General features: G+C 48.0%; 1 protein-coding gene across 1 annotated transcript in view; it reads left to right on the top strand.

The window, feature by feature from the left end:
- The window catches only part of Ror2 (receptor tyrosine kinase like orphan receptor 2), a 186,036-nt gene that overhangs the window by 77,267 nt on the left and 92,622 nt on the right, over nt 1–16,147 (top strand). The window lies entirely within an intron of this gene.

Genomic DNA, 16,147 nt, shown 5'->3' with positions numbered 1-16,147 from the left:
AAATAAAAAATAAAAATTGCCGGACCCTGGAGAGTTGTATACAAGGAGAGGGGTGGGAGGAATGATGATGGGTTCAAGGGTCAAAGTTGGCTTCTCTCTTGGCCACACTGTATACAGTGTGCACTGGGTCCCAGGAGGTTGGGGCTGCTTCCCGGATAGGAGTTAGCTTGCATCTTGGCACCTCAAGGGTCACATAAGGAAGCAGGGGATGTTGGCTACAGGCTGAAACATCCAGATTAACACATGAAAGAAGCCAGCTGGAATTCTCTTCTGTCTGCTGTGAGTAATAAAGCTGTTCCCATTGCTTATGGTCTTGTGTATCCATCTCATGGTAGCCTGAAACTCAAGTGTTGCCAGAGGATGACTTTGAAGTCTGATCCTCCTTTCTCTACCTTCCAAACAGTGGGGTTTCAAGCTGGGTTTATGTAGTGCTGAGGATCGAACTCAGGGCTTTGTGCATGTCAGGAAAGCACTCTACTACCAACTGAGCTACAGTCCCAGCTTAGAGTTCTGTTGGTGATTAGGGCCCTCATCAAATGCTGGTGTAGCTGTCTGTTTAGAGGTAGAGCCCCAGACCAGGGCATTCTATGGCTACCATAGCAGAACCCTCACACAGGACAGCTTAGACAACAGAGAGTTCATGGCTCTGAAGGTAAAATCCAGACATGAGCTGGGTTGGTTTCTGCAGAGGCCTCGCTCTTGGCTGCCTCCTTCTCTGTGTCTTCACGTGTCCTCTCCTTCCCTCTTTCCCTTTCTCTGTTCTTCTCTCACTTCTTCCTCCTTCCCTGTTCATTATAGAGACAGGGTGCCAACTATGTAGTCCAGGCTTTCCTCAAACCTGTGCCGACTCTCCCTCAGCTGCATACATGCTTGGATTGGCAATTCGTGCTAGGGTGCCATGCTGAAAGACTCATTTGTGTGAACATGTGTGTGTGTGTGTGTGTGTGTGTGTGTGTGTGTGTGTGTGTGTGTGCATGTGCGCGCGCACAGCTGCACACATGTGTACAATGCATGTGGAGGTCAGAGGTCAGTGTCAGGTGTCATTCACCAGGCATATCACACCTGTTCTTTTGAGACCATGTCTTGCACTGGTCTGGCACTCACTGAGTAGGCTGTGCTGATTGCTAAGCAAACCCTGGGATCACCGGCCTTGAGAGGCCTACTCAGCGCTGGGATTACACATACATGCCACTATGCCCATACTTTTCAGAGGGGCTGTTAGTGAGCACTTTGCAGACTGAGCCATCTCCCTTCCTACGGTTCCTCTTTTGGAGGAGATTTTTCTCAGCTTGCTTGGTGGACCTCATTTCTCTCTAGCTTCCTTCCTGTGTTCTTGAGTCTTCTTACATCGTTCACCTCCTTGTAAACCTGTGTGCTTCACAGAATTCTCCTTGACATTAAATGGGTTCACATTTCTTGTATGCAGAGGAAATGGTAATATCCAGTATGTGATATCTGTTCTGGAAAGTTCCGGGTTTTGTTTTGTTGTTTGTTTGTTTTGCTTTTTTCTTCACTCCTTGTGGAACCCAGGTCTCCATGTTAGAGCACATCATCCCAGCATCCTGTGTTACATTGCAGTGTTCCCTGTACATCACATGGGACAGACTCACTGTTTTTAAATAGTTGCAGTTGCTCTGTGAGACATGAAGGCAGAGTCGGGAACACCAGGAGGTGGAAGGAACCATGAGCTGATGTGATAGAACAGAGTGTCTTCCAGGGAAGTCAACTAACAATGATCTACTTCGTTTACTTTCTTCTTCTTCTTTTTTTTTCGAGACAGGGTTTCTCTGTGTAGCTTTGCACCTTTCCTAGATCTCGCTCTGTAGACCAGGCTGGCCTCCAACTCACAAAGATCCGCCTGGCTCTGCCTCACCGAGTGCTGGGATTAAAGGCATGTGCCACCACCACCCGGCTCATTTACTTTCTTCTTTAAGTCCTATTTTGGTGTGGTTGGAGAGATGACTCAGTGCTTGTGAGTGCTTACTGCACAGTTGTGAGGATCAGAGTTGTCATGAGGGCCAGAGCTGGTACCCCAGTGTCCACATGACATAGCGAGCTGGGAGTTCCACACATGCCTGTAACACTCACTGAGCACATGGAGACAGAAGAATCACTGGAGTTTGCTGGCTTCCAGACAGTCTTAGGGAGAGACTCTGCCACAAACAAATAGGTGCAGGTGGTAGGGAGGATGCTGGGTTGCTCTGCTGACCTCTCCTAGTGCACAGGTACATACCCCCATTTACATGTGAACGAATACATCCTTTTTTTGAATGTATAAGTTTTTTAAAATAATAAGAAGTTCTATTTTATCACCATTTTTGGTGCTAGTTACAACCTAGGGCCTTGCACATGCCCATCACTCACTCTACCACTGAGTTTCGCCCCCGGCCTAGGTGTACATTTCTCAAATGATAAAATGACACTGGGTGAGCTGGTGCAGCATCTCTGTGTACAGAATCTAAAGACATCCACTGCAACTGTAGACCTGTTTGGGGATGACTTGTCTGGAATCACATGAGTGTCACCTATCTGTCTGTCTGTCTGTCTATCTATCTGTCTATCTATCTATCTATCTATCTATCTATCTTCTATCATCTATTTATCTATCTATCTATTTATTTATTTTTCAAGATAGAATTTCTGTGAGTAGCCCTGGCTGTCTTGGAACTCAGAAATTCACCTGCCTCTGCCTTCTGAGTGCTGGGATTAAAGGTATGTGCCACCACCACCCAGTTCATTTTTATATACCTGTGATAAATTATGAGAAACAGGTCATGGAACGTGTCTAGTTAACAGTTGAAACAAAGCGATGCAGATACCCAGGAGTTACCTCAGCAGACCTGTGCAACACACTAGTGGCTTCACTCAGTGATTTGAAGGTGTTCGAGTTGCCTGGCAGGAGACTTATTGTTCAACATTAAGACACACTTGATGAAGCTTCAGTTTGACACCCAGGAGTTAGTAGAGATATTTTTTGTGGTCTTCTTGGAACCACTAAAACACCACGAAGGTTTGTTCCTCCATGAAGGCCAGCCAGGCTGATGTTCAGTGAGTATTCTCATCACTTTCAAATGATGTCTAGAATGCTCAGTGAAGGGCAAGGTGCCCTGCTTGAGGGGCATGTGGAGGGACATAGGCAGAACTGCCCTCAGGGTCACAGGTCTGGTGTCGCGTCCTGTGTTTAGTTTTTGAAGACACTCCAGATTGATTTCCACAGTGGCTGCCCTAGTCTGGATTCCCACTGGTAGCTTGAAAAAGTTTCTTTCCTCTCCACATCCCCATTAGCATTGATGTTAGCATGTCTTTGTGATGATTCTCTTCTGGCTGGGGTAAAGTGGAACTTCAATGTCATTTCGTGTGTGTGTGTGTGTGTGTGTGTGTGTGTGTGTGTGTGTGTGTGTGGTGTGTGAGGTGTGTGTGTGTGAAGCGTGTATATAGTGTGCATGTGAGGTGTGTGGGGGGCATGTGTGTGTGAGGTGTGTGTGTATGTGGGATGTGTGTATGTGAGGTGTATGTGTGAAGTGTTTGTGTATGTGTGGGATGCGTGTGCGTGTGTGTGTGTGTGTGTGTGTGTGTGTGTGTGTGTGTGTGTGTGTAGGGGGTCAGGTGCATGTGAAAGTATGTGTTTGTGAAGGTGGAGCCCCAAGGTCAACTTTGACTATCTCCTTTGATCGCTCTCTATTTTACGTTCTAGAGCAGGGTCTAGAGCAGGGTCTAGAGCAGCGTCTCGCCGATCCTGGAGGCCGGCCAGTTCCATTGGACTGACTAGCTAGCAAGCCCCAGGAGTCCTCTGTCTCTTCCTGTGCCCCTAGACCTAGGATTACAAACAGGGGCTACTGCAACTGGCTTTTTATGTGAGTGTTGGCTGTAGAACCCGGGGCCTCATGCTTGCCCAGCTGACCTAGGCATCTCCCCAGTCTTAGTTCTAATTTGCGTTTTCCTGATGGCTAGTGAAGTTGAGCATCTTTGTGATAGTATGAAAAGAATCCTGGGGACCAGAGAGATGGCTCTGAGGGTCAAAGTGCTTGCCATGCAAACCTGATCCCCAGAACGCACACAAAGGTAGGAGAGAACTGACTCCACAAAGTAAGTAGTCCTCACATTTCCACATGAAAGCTGTGGTGTGTGTGAGGCATGTGCATGCATGTACGTGCATACACACTCACATACACACAAGTTTATAAAAAATCTAAAAAAGAGTCCCGATTTTCTTGGAAAAGGGTATTTCCTGGGAGCAGAAATTGTTTTAGGACTTTGAATACAGTACTGTGGAATGCTTATTTCCTTCATGCACTGTGGATATTATAAAAATGTCCCCATCAGAGACAGCACAGGGTGTAGATCAATGCCTCATGTCCAGCATTATTTAAAAATCGAAACAGAACTTCACCAGCGGAGTTGAAAGTGAGTGGTAGGACACAGCTGTACCCACATCTGCAGTCTAAGCCCCTGTATGGAAAATGAGCAGTTTAGGTATAGGTTCTGTGCATTCTACACGTCAGTCTTGGTCTTGGCTTTCACGGGGTTCCTGGGAAGAGAATTCTGTGTTGGCTCCTTGAATGTTATCTGTATTTGATAGCTTGGAATTGCCTGGCTCACAGGCCATTAGAAATAGAGATCAAGAAATAAGATCAAACCAACGCATTTCCTCCTCTCCATCCTCCATAAAACACATCCGCCCCTTCGGTGTGAGAAGACTCAACTGTCATTAGTCTCCTGCCCCAGGTGATAAACCTCTTCTAGTCTCTGCTTGCTCTGAAGTATCCCATAATATAAATAACTTTTCCTGCAGCAGGCTCATCTGTTTTCCATTTCGAGGTGGTTTTGACCACGTGGGGCGGGGGAGGGGTGCAGGCTGGGGGGATGCTGGCTGGTCTGGGAGTTCTGCAGAGCTGGATCCTGCACTATTCTGCCCTGGACAGTGAGGCTAGTGGGTGTTGCTTTCAAGATCAAAGACACACTCAAGCTCAGCCCAGCCCAGGAACTTGAACTCCAGGGAATGGCAAGTTGGGTGGTAGTGGAGACATGAAGGAAGTTTTCCTGTCTGCAGCACCCTGGCAAGGAAGAGCATGGTCCCTAGTCTGCACTGGGTGGGCGTTCTCAGCTCCCGCCTCCTGCCCTAGCCCGTGGCATGCTCCATCTGGAAATGAGAAAAACAGTCCTGGGAAGACCTGCCATGGAGCAGGGTGGTTGGGGCCTGACTGTTCAGCTTGGCCTTGAGGAACAGACAGAATGAAAGTCAACCCAACAGTCTCCCCTGGCATCCTCCAGTCTCTGTGGAAAATGGGGGCTGGGAGTTGGTGTGTGAGCCCTTTCTAGTGGTAGAGGCCTTGTGAGGCTGTGTGGCTTGCAGATAGAAACTACCTCCCATCTGGGGGGTATCTTCCATTTAGAGACTTGGGATATATTTTGTGCGACAGATCTTGTGTTCAAAGGACTGCCAACCCCTACAGGTTAGGAGACAGGTGACGCCTCTGGTTCTTAGGACAGTGTGAGACCACAGCAGCCACTGATCTGACAAATGGTAAAACACATTTATTTAATTTACGTGTGTATGTGTGCAAACGCACATGCACATGTCTTGGCACACACATGGGGGTCAGAGGATAGTTTTCAGGACTTAGGTCTTTCCTGCTGCTGTGTGGGTCCTGGGGATGCAACTTAGGTCATCAGGTTTGGTAGCAGGTACTTTTACCCACTGAGCCATCTTGCCAGCCCTAAGGCGTCAGGTTTTCTACTGGTGGGTGGCCAGCTCTTTGGCAGTCACTACTCTCCTATTTTGCAGAACCAGCTACTGCCAACACCTGTCATCTCCCTGTTGGCCTGTGTGTCGAGACGGTTGTGTCCGCTCAAGTCCTGACTGTCCCTGGATTAGCTTCTGTCTTCCCCGATGCCCCTCTGCAGCTGAGGCCATTTGCAGCTCTAAGCATTTGCAGCTGCTCTTGCCCTGTCTTTTCTCAGTGCCCTCAGCTCCGCTCCGAGGTCCCTCCACACTGTGTCCTCTGGTTATCCTGGTATCTACAGGGGCCTCGGCACATCTTTCTGACCTGCACAGCGAATTTTGGGAACTGTGATTTTACAGAAGTCCTGGGTGTTTGGATGTCATATCCCTTAGGAGGTATTGGGACAGTCAGTGGAAAGACATCCTTTAGCCTATGGCTTTCCAGAGCTCTTCTCCAGATGATGATGAGGCCAGCAGCAGAGGGTGCTTGTGGGAGGGACCACAGGGACAGGCAAGTCTGGAAACCCCCGGCCCTTGCCCACTTGAATAGCTGACTCCCTGATGTTTTGGGGATGAGCCCTCACCTGAGATTTCCTAGGAAACCTTTGCTTCTCCCCTGAGCCTGCCTTTGTCTGCTTGGCTAGCCATGTGAGAGAGCCACAGACTGAGCAGCTGAAGTGCACACATGTGCTCATTGCTCACAGTCTAGAAGCTGCTAGTCTGAGGTCCAGGTGCCAGCTGGCTCAGTTCCTTTTGGGGGCGCTCACCCTGGTTTGTTGACTACAGCTGTCTTGATGTCTCCTCATGGGAGGGACAGAGGGAGGCTCGGTGCTTCTTCCCCTCCTTATTAAGTAAGGGCAGGAGGCCTGGGATTGGAGCCTTTCCCTTGGGTCTTACACTGTCGCTTTCACACGGCGTCATCAGATGTAGCTTGGACTTCATTCTGTTTGGGAGAACACAACTGTAGACATTGTCAAACTGTTAAAACCTACCATACAGTGTTGTTAGCTTGTGTGTTTGTGTGTGTGTGTGTGTGTGTGTGTGTGTGTGTGTGTGTGTGTGTAGGGCGATCAGAAGACAGTCATTACTCAGCTCCTACACATTACTTTTTGAGATAGGGTCTCTCATTGGCCTGGACCTCAATAAGTGGGTTGTGTTTGTCAGCAAGCCCCAGATTCTGTCATGCCCTCCTTCCCAGTGCTGGAATTATAAGCACATCATCACCATGCCTGGCTTAAAACCTTTTTTTTTTTTTTTATCATGGATCCTGAGGGTTTAAGGCAGGTCTTTATGCTTACATCTGAGCCACCACCCTGGCCGACATTCTTAGTAGTCCCCTCTCCCCCAACACCAACCACTTTTCATTTTTTTCCTATGCTGGGCGTGGAACCCAGGGCCTCAGGCATGCCAGGTAAGCATTCTACCACTGAGCAGCCACAACCTCAGACTGGCACTCTCAGCTTTCACATGACATTGAGGCTTAATTCCTTACAGGGATCCAGGTGGAAAACAGCAGCCCTCTGGGCGACTGCATCTGCCCACCACACAGATGATTATAATAGCCCACCCAGGCAGTGTCCCCAGAAAGTGGTGTCCTTTGCTCCAGCCATCCTCTACCCAGGCAGCTCTCTGTGACATTCTTCTATTTGTTACCCTCTGGGGATTGTGACTGTGGCTGCATTGGTGTATATTTTGTAGAATTCATCATCATGTACCCCTAAAGTGGATATCCTTAAGTGTGCAAACAACACCTAAACTCTTTTCTTGATATTATAATAATAAGATGGTCATATGCTGGATGTGAGTGGAGTCCCGCTGGAAGGGAACCAATTAGGGACCTTTGATGCTATGGCTTCATTCTTACCTATTAATTAGAGCAAGTCGGTTTTGAATAAGAATTGCATGCTGATGGTTTGCTGGGGCACACACATCCTTGAAATGACCTGTGTTCAGGGATTCACCTGGCAGAGTGACCCGGGAGTCTAGGATTTGGGATAAAGCATAGCTTTGCAGCCCTGGCTGGAAATCTCTAGAAGATACATTCTGAGTGAGTCAGGGCCTCCCCTAAGGACAGGCTCTATCCTTACTTTTTTTTATTAGATTCATAATTTTGAACTGTGTCATGAATGTATTTTGCTTTATTTAGCAACATTTTGCAAACCGTGAAATGTCAGCTCTAAATTAGGACAGATGCTTAGAAAATGAGCAAGGATTCCCTCCCCTTTGCCTCCCAGCACTTCCCATAAGAACATGCAGAAACCCGAGTCAGCTCCTTCCTCTCTGCAGAGCCTTCTGCCTCAAAAACTCACCTGGCTTCTCCTTCCTTTCCACTCTGAAAATCTGTGAAGGTCCTGGAAGCAGACTACAGACATCTTAACAAGCTGGCGGGTAGATGTGGGGCCTAGCTGGGGCCTGCTGGGATTCCCATGTGGATGGCTAAACAAGATAGGCTTGTTTCCTCATTTTAGACTAAGAAGACCAGCAGGTACTAGACTGGGGTGGACGGAGTCAGGGCCCTCCTCTTCCCCATGAATTGCAGACTTGGAGGATCCTGATATGCTGAAGCTAGTTCAAAGGTCTGCAGGAAAACATCTCATTTGACAGCCTTTGGCAGTAAGCACTCAGTGTCTTTGGGGTTGGCAGCTCCTCTGGCGAGGCACCCGTTCCCCTGTATGGGGGAGTGAGTACCCAAAGCCCACCTCGAGTGGCCTGGAGGAGGTCCCCAGCAAGCCAGCAAACAGGGTTTCTTTGTGCTCTGAGCTCCCAGGACAAATGAACTGGAGCTGGTAGCTAGCAGACTTGCCACCAGGCAGCGGTTTAAATCAAAATAATCACTTTAAGAAACAGTAGGGAACCTAGCTGGAGAACCATTTCCTCTGGCCCAAAACACTAAAACACGTCCTGATTTATGCTGTTGGCGGGGGCAGCCTGCTGAAACATGGAACTTAGAGTTATGACGGCCCCTCCCCTCCGCCTGTCCACCGGTTGCTGGATGAAAAGGGCTTAAAGAAGGAAGCTCGTGGAAGGCCTCCAGGGCCGGAGAGTGGCTGTTGAAAGGCCCCGGTCTGCAGGGAAGTGGTGACTGGGGCAAGTTGTGCAGACAGGCTGGCCCTGCAGCCCGGCTCTGATGCAGCTGGAACTACCATCCAGATTGAGATGTTTTTGTTTGTACCTGTATGTGTGAGTGTGTATGTGTTCATATGTGTGCTAGTGTGTGTGGAGGCCAGAGATCAAACTTCCAGTGTCTTCCTTGTATTTTGAGACAGATTTTCACTTTTTTTGCGGAGGGGTGGTGTTGGAGTCATGTGTTCTGGGGATTAGATTCAGGTCCTTGTGCTTGGGCTGTGAGCACTTAACCAGGGGAGCCATCTCCTCCGCTTCTTGGTTGAGATTATCAGAAATATTGTGCTATATGCCTCTGGCCCTCAGAGTCAGCTTGAGCATAGTTTGGGGTCTGCCCTTCTTCAAAGAGACATATCTGTGGTCTGTACATGCAGAGTGGCATGCACAGGGTCCTAGAATACAGACTCTATGTTCACCTTTTGCTGGCAGCTTTCTTCCCTGGGGACTGAGTGCCTTGCTAGGGATCGGATGAGTTTGGGACTGGATGTGGAAGTGGCCTTTGTTGCAGCTGGGTGAGACAAATGGAGAATGGCACGGGTGTGGTGGATGAGGTCCCATCTCTTATGCTGCGCACCGTCTTTGGTCCAGGGTATCCCTACTCTTTTCCCTCACTGAGCTCTCTCCTCAGTGGCTTCTCCTCCTCTCCTTCTCCTCCTCAGCCTCTCGAATAGAATGGGACCTAATGATTGGGTGCCGGGGCAGGAGGTCAGAACCTGGGGAAGGCCGTGATGGAAGCAGACAGACAACAATGAGTGTTTGTTTTTCCAGCCCCACAGCGTTCCCCACGGTGACTTGTTACCTGTAGGCTTTGACATGTGTAGAGATGTGGCTGGATTGCACACACTTCCATGATGGCTTTTATGTGGTGCTGGGGGGAGAACCCATGGCTTCATGTATTCTAGATAAGCACTCGGTTAATTGTGCCCACACCCCTACCCCCGAGTCCTGTTCTTTACAGAAGTTCATTTAGAAGTAATCCAATGGTTAGATTTTAAATTTTATCACTTCAGATAAACCAATGAAACTTTAGAATTAATTTAACAGTTAGTGTTTTCCTTAAAAAAACGGTTTTTAAAACTTTTTGAATATATATTTTATGTGTACTGGTGCTTTGCTTGTGTATCTCTACCACATGCATGCAGTACCATTGGAGGCCAGAAGAGGGCATCAGATTCCCCCTGGAAGTAGAGTTACCGTCGTGAGCCACGTGTGGGTACTGGGAATTGAACCCAGGTCTTCTGGAAGAGCAACAGAGCTCTTAACTGCTGAGCCATCCCTCCAACCCCACAAACTTAGTACAATTTAAAAGGTAGTATCTTCACCAGCTTCAGGTCTGTCTGTGTCCTGACTACAGCCGTCCCTGTGAACTTAGAGGCTGGCAGCAAACGCTCAGACTAGACTACATTCTGAGACCTAGGGATTCTGTCAACACCTGCTTCATGGAGGGGCATTTAAAGTGGTGATGAGCCAAAAATAGAAACAAGTAGCCTTTTGAAGGGGGCACTGCTTAAAGTCAAGAGTCTTAGTAAAGTTCCAGAAAATGTCTTCTGTGTGGACCTGAAGAGAGTGACTAAGTGTGATAATTAGCTGTTGTCCTCAGGAGAAAGAAGCGCCCAAGGGGCCTTGGATTACCTGTGCTGATCTGCCTTCTTTGCTGTGAAGGACAAAGGGAGTTGTGTGTATGCTTCCAGACTTCCAGTTGCTGGCAGACGGTGTGGGGACAGATGGACTGGACTACCATCTTGGTCCCTGATCTACCTGTGTTCACGTGAGGCTGGACTAGAGAACTCCCATCTCAGCCTTGACTGGCCTGAGGGCACACACCACCTGCTGTTTTTGTGTTTGTAACTTTGATATTCCAAACTTGTCTTTAACACTTGGACACAAGGTTTTCCTTGCCAATCCCCACAGCCTGTTGTTACAGCAGAACATACATGCAATGAATGGTTTGTGAATGTGCCAGAAGCAGAGGGTGGAGCTCCTCCAGGGCCATGCCTCTCAGGTCTGAGCTTAGGTACTGTGTTCTTGGCATTTCACTTAGCCAGGCATGTGGTGTTGTGGGGAAAAGTTGAGAAAAGACCTAAGCTGTCATTGGTTCCAGTTGTGACTTCCTGGACAGCTGGTGATGAAGTGTTTGTCTTTCTCTCCTTCTCACTGTGTGTGGAGCCAATACTGACTGCCAAGAGCAGAGGGCAGGTGCCATGGAGGGCCAGGGAACGAGCTGACTGCTGGCCGGGCTCCTCAGACCCTGAGCAGGCCCCCTCATCCAGGACTTTCTGGGAGGCTCCCTGCCTGAAGGAGGAGAGCAGATGGAGCTAAGGTCTGGAAGGGAAATTCCAGAGACTGAGTGGGCTTTAGTGATGGGGAACTCCTGGAAACAAGCTGGTGTGGCAGCATGTGCAGCGAGTGTCTGTCATGGGTCTGCCTCCTGTGAGCTGGGGCCTTCCAGTGGGCTACAGAACTCTGTCTTTCCTCATCCATAAAAGTAGAGGGCTGGAGCGAGGAGGATGTGATAATGCAACCTTGGGTGCTTGTGGCATTTTAATGAGGTCACACACGATAGCCCTGTGCATCTGGTCGCTTTTGTTCTAATTATTTACATCTCCCTGATGTGTTTAAGCCACCCATGCAAGAACCATTATTTTATTACCCTCTGCCTGCCTCCATTCTGCCCCACGTAACACAGCTGGACCCACATGGTACTGTGAAAGAGACACTCAGAGCCTTGGGGGTCTGCTGTCTTCAAAGGGGGATTGCTCCATTGTACTGCCGAGTACCAGGAAGGCAGAGCAGGCAGCCCCATTTCAGAGTGCTGATGGGTGTCTTGGGCATCATCATGGGGGTGCAGTCAGCCCACCAGGCATTTCTGCAAGGAGTGTTAATAAAGAAATTCGTGTTGGTGTTGCATATCAAATTAAAGGTAGGCAAGAAAGATGAGGCCCAGCAAACACGCTCGCTGACCGCCAGGTGGCCTCATGGCCTTGGCTGAGGAGTCTGGCTGACTCTTTGCCCCCACCAGATAGATGGCACCAACTTTTGATGCACACCACTGTGCTCACACCACAGATGCATCACATATTACCACGCTCACACCCACAGACACATGTACCCCCTACTCTCAGATACATACTATTACATTCAAGTAGATACACCACACTCATCTACAGACATCACACACACACACACACACACACACACACACACACACACTGCCACACTCATACCTGTAGGCCTACTATGTGTCATGCTTATATAAACACTGCCATACTCTCACTGTACATACCACATTCATGCCACACTCACATAGACACACTGTCATGTTCACACCCATATTCATACCTACACGTATACATGTGAATTACACTCACATACACAACCACGCTCACACCACACACACTCACAGACATGCTCTTAGTATCACACTCAAACAGTATAGAAACATATCTGCACTACACACCACACACAAACCATGTGTGCTTGCTGCACACACCACACAGGGTGTACAATTTGTACTTGTACAACACACACTACATACATTCATACAATACTTGCTTCACATGCATATATGACATACTTAGGTGCACCACACATCCTCACACACCACACATATCACATCACACACTTACAGAAACCAGTCACATGCACATACCTTACCATACTAATATACTACACAGATCCATATGGATAGCACAAACCCCAGGTGCATGTGACATACATACGTATCTGAACAACACAGACAACATATACACAGTCACACCATGTACAGTACACTCCATACTCAGGACACACACACACACACACACACACACACACACACACACACACACACGGAATGGGTGTTGCCAGATTCTGGGGGGCTGTTTTGATAAGGAAAAATAATGAAGCCATGTGTCCACCCTGCACTGTGATACCTTCCATTTTGTCTTCGTAGGGAAATGGGACCCACTCAGTTAATCCTGTAGGCCATAGTCACACGTCTGTCTTTGTCACTGCCTGGCCGTGACTCCACGCCTGGGCTATCAGCCACTTCTGCTTTGTTACCTGTGGCAGGAGGTACCTGGGGACCTGAACCTTTGTGCAGGGTGTCCTTTGTGGAGTTCACAATAGTGTTGCCTTGACTCTGCTCAGGAGTCATATATTAGGGTTTTTCCTTTCCAGCAAACTGAAGTTTGTCCAGTTTCCCCTTTTGCCAAGGTGAACTGCCTCTGCATACGGGAAAATGATGTTCTTTTGTGTGCTTTTTATTTAAAACTTGTTTGGGGAGTGCTTGCTTGTATGAATGCTGGGTGTCACAGACACTTGACATTTAGACAGAAGTAGAGGCATCGTGTCTATGTTGCTCTTTTTAAAGCCCCAGAAGAAGGATGTCGCCCCTCCCCCACCCCCGCCCCGCAGTGGGGTCTGTGGCTTGTCAGTGTAGCCTGATGTATGCGCTGGGGCTAACTCCTCTGGAGAAGACAGACCTTGTTTGAGGACATCACTTGCTACCTAACTCTGAGCAGAACCATGGGGAATGGAGGACTTGGGATTTGGCTTAGGCTGGGGAAGAGACTTGCCCCAGCATGCCTGAGGCTCTGGCTTCATTTTGAGCACTGTAAAATAAAACAATGAAGATTTTAAGCATAAAATAAGGTTTTACACAGGAGGACCTCTAGGTTTGATCTCAGTCTCATCCTAAGTCTGTCTTGCACTTGTCCTAAGGACCAGGGGAGCATTCCCAGACAGGCCAGCAGCCCTCAGGTGGCCTCCTAGCTCAGCTCCACAGGGTGGGTGTGCAGGACTGAGGGTGGCCAGCCAGGGCTCAGCCTTGTCCTGCCCCTAGGACCTTCAGGCTCAGCCACATTCTTAAACTGGATGATGGCTGATAGCTCATCTGTCCTGGTTGTTACCTGGTCTAGCTGGTCACCAACCATCTCGCAAATGGAGCCTCCCAGTACATCCTTTCTCCCTGCCCCTGAGCTACAGCGGGTGTATTTCCAGGATCCAAAGCAGGAGGTGGAGACACAGGTAGATGGCCAGGTCAAGGCGAACAGCAGTGATTTTAACTGCCTAATAAAGTATAAATCTCCAAATAAGCTCCTGGACAAGCAGTAAAATCTACATGTCAGCGCGCAAAAATGAAACCAGTATTGTGAGGAGAAAGGGAGTATGGGTAATTCTGCCCCCCCAAATATGTATTTAAAGTGGCAGTTTGACAATGGAAACTATAATTTGAGGATTTTTTCCTTTTATGTGTTGCAGTTAGAATGTGTGAGCACGTGGCACTTAAAGTGATGTTTCTTGTTTTACTTCTGCCTTGTTTAAATGCAAGGTATGGGGAAAATAATCCAAAGCCGCAGTGGTGTTTCAAAATACCTTTTTTTTTTTTTTACTCTGCATGATTGGATTTTTTTTTCCTCTTTTTAAAACAGTTTTGAGATTCTGAAAATTAGACAACTGGGAAATTTAAAAAATTTATGAGATAGTTTTGAGAATAACAGCTGACCTGTTAATTGATTGGTCCCTTTGTCCAAACCCCTTACAGTCTCTTACTCTCCACTATGTTAATAAAACACAGAGGTGGAGGGCTGCTGTGCTGTGGAGGTCTTCCCTCTCCTTCCCTCTGCAACAGTTAACTTTCGGCTTATGATGTTTCATAATTTTCATGTATTCTTACAACTTCTGGTCTCCTTATAGTGGGTGTGGCATGCTCTTATTATGTGGGTTTTAAGACCACACTTAAAATTCTATTTTATGTACTTGAGTGTTTTGTCTGCGCATGTGCCCAGTGCACCACATGTGTGTCCTGTGCCCACAGAGGACAGAAGAGGGCATCAGATCACCTGGAACTGGAGTCACAGATGGTTGTGAGCCACATGTGGGTGCTGGAACTGGAACCTAGGTCCTTGGAAGAGAAAGCACACTGAACTGCTGAACTGTCTCTCCAGCCCCGCTGTGTATATAAATTTTAAAAACCTCAGAGGTTAATTTAAAAAAGAGAGATGTCATGAATTCTCTAAGAACTCACAAATCAAACAGTCTTAAATCATTCATGTTTTTTCCCTCGACACAACCGAAGTTGCAGACAGAATCCCCCAACACTGGCAGTACTGTAGGTCTGGACGCAGTATTGCACTTGGTCACTCTTTGGATGGCGGCTGCCCCCTTGAAGGGGCCATGGCTAACACCAGGGCATGGCCCGAGGCTGGTAGACGTTATTTTGTCCTCTTGCCTGGTTAACCAGGCTGGGGAAAGGAGTGATTTTCCAAACAGGAAATGGAACCTGCCAGCTCATGACACTAGGTCTGCAAACTGGTAAAGACGATCCTTCCATCTCACACCTGAATCAGAGCAGCTTCATGGACTGAAGACGAGGTGCCGGGGACACCAAGCTTCAAGTCCTCTTTAGGTCCCATGTTACCCGACACTGATGCTCATGTTATCTGTTCAGGTGTGTTTACAAATGCTGACACCCAGGCCCACATGCTCAGAGGTGCTTGAGCTTAGTGATAGAAGCGGCAGGGGGGGATTGTTGGGGGAGTTAGGGGGAGGAAAAGAGGAGGAAGGAGGGGAGAGAGAGAGGGAGAGAATGCCTGTGTCTGTCTCTGTGTGTGTTTGTGTGTGTCTGTGTCTCTTGTCTGTGTCTCTGTGTGTAGGCCAGATGACAACCTTGGGTGTTGTTCCCCAGGTACCCCACGTTTTTAATTAAAAATACTTTTTTTGACCAGGGTCTCAAACTGGTCTGGAGTTCCCCGGAGAGACTAGATTGGCCGGCTAACAAGCCCCGGGGACTTGTCTTTGTCTTCCCTGTGCTGGGGTCACAAGCACATGCATTCTATAGGAGCTTTATATGTGGGTTCTGAGCATCATACTCAAGTCCTCACACTTGAAAGGCAAGTGCTTTGTGGAGTGAGCTGTCTCCCCAACTTTCCTTTCCTGTTTATTTTGTCTATTTGCTCCCTAAACAGTGTCATTTAGTTCTACCCATTTAAACAAAACAACCCATGGAATCCCAGCCTAGCCTACTTGGCAAGTTCCAAGCCAGTGAGAGAAACTGTCTCGAGCAGAAGGTGGATAGTGTTTGAGAAATGTCCTCTGGCCTCCACACACATATATGTACACCTGCACATCCACAAAGGCATATATATATACATGGATGCACACTCAGGCACACACACAGGAGTAAATTAGCAAAGTGATGGTCAGAAATAAATCACCATTGTGTTTTTGACAAGTTTAAAAATTGGATAATTTGAGAGAGGAAAAGAGTCATGCAGGGGGAGTGCCCATGAAACCATGTTTGTCATAACACCCTTAGAACGT

This window comes from Onychomys torridus, chromosome 5, assembly GCF_903995425.1.
Source record: "Onychomys torridus chromosome 5, mOncTor1.1, whole genome shotgun sequence".
In the NCBI taxonomy this organism is placed as follows: Eukaryota; Metazoa; Chordata; class Mammalia; order Rodentia; family Cricetidae; genus Onychomys; species Onychomys torridus.
This window is presented reverse-complemented; position numbering and strand designations above follow the sequence as displayed.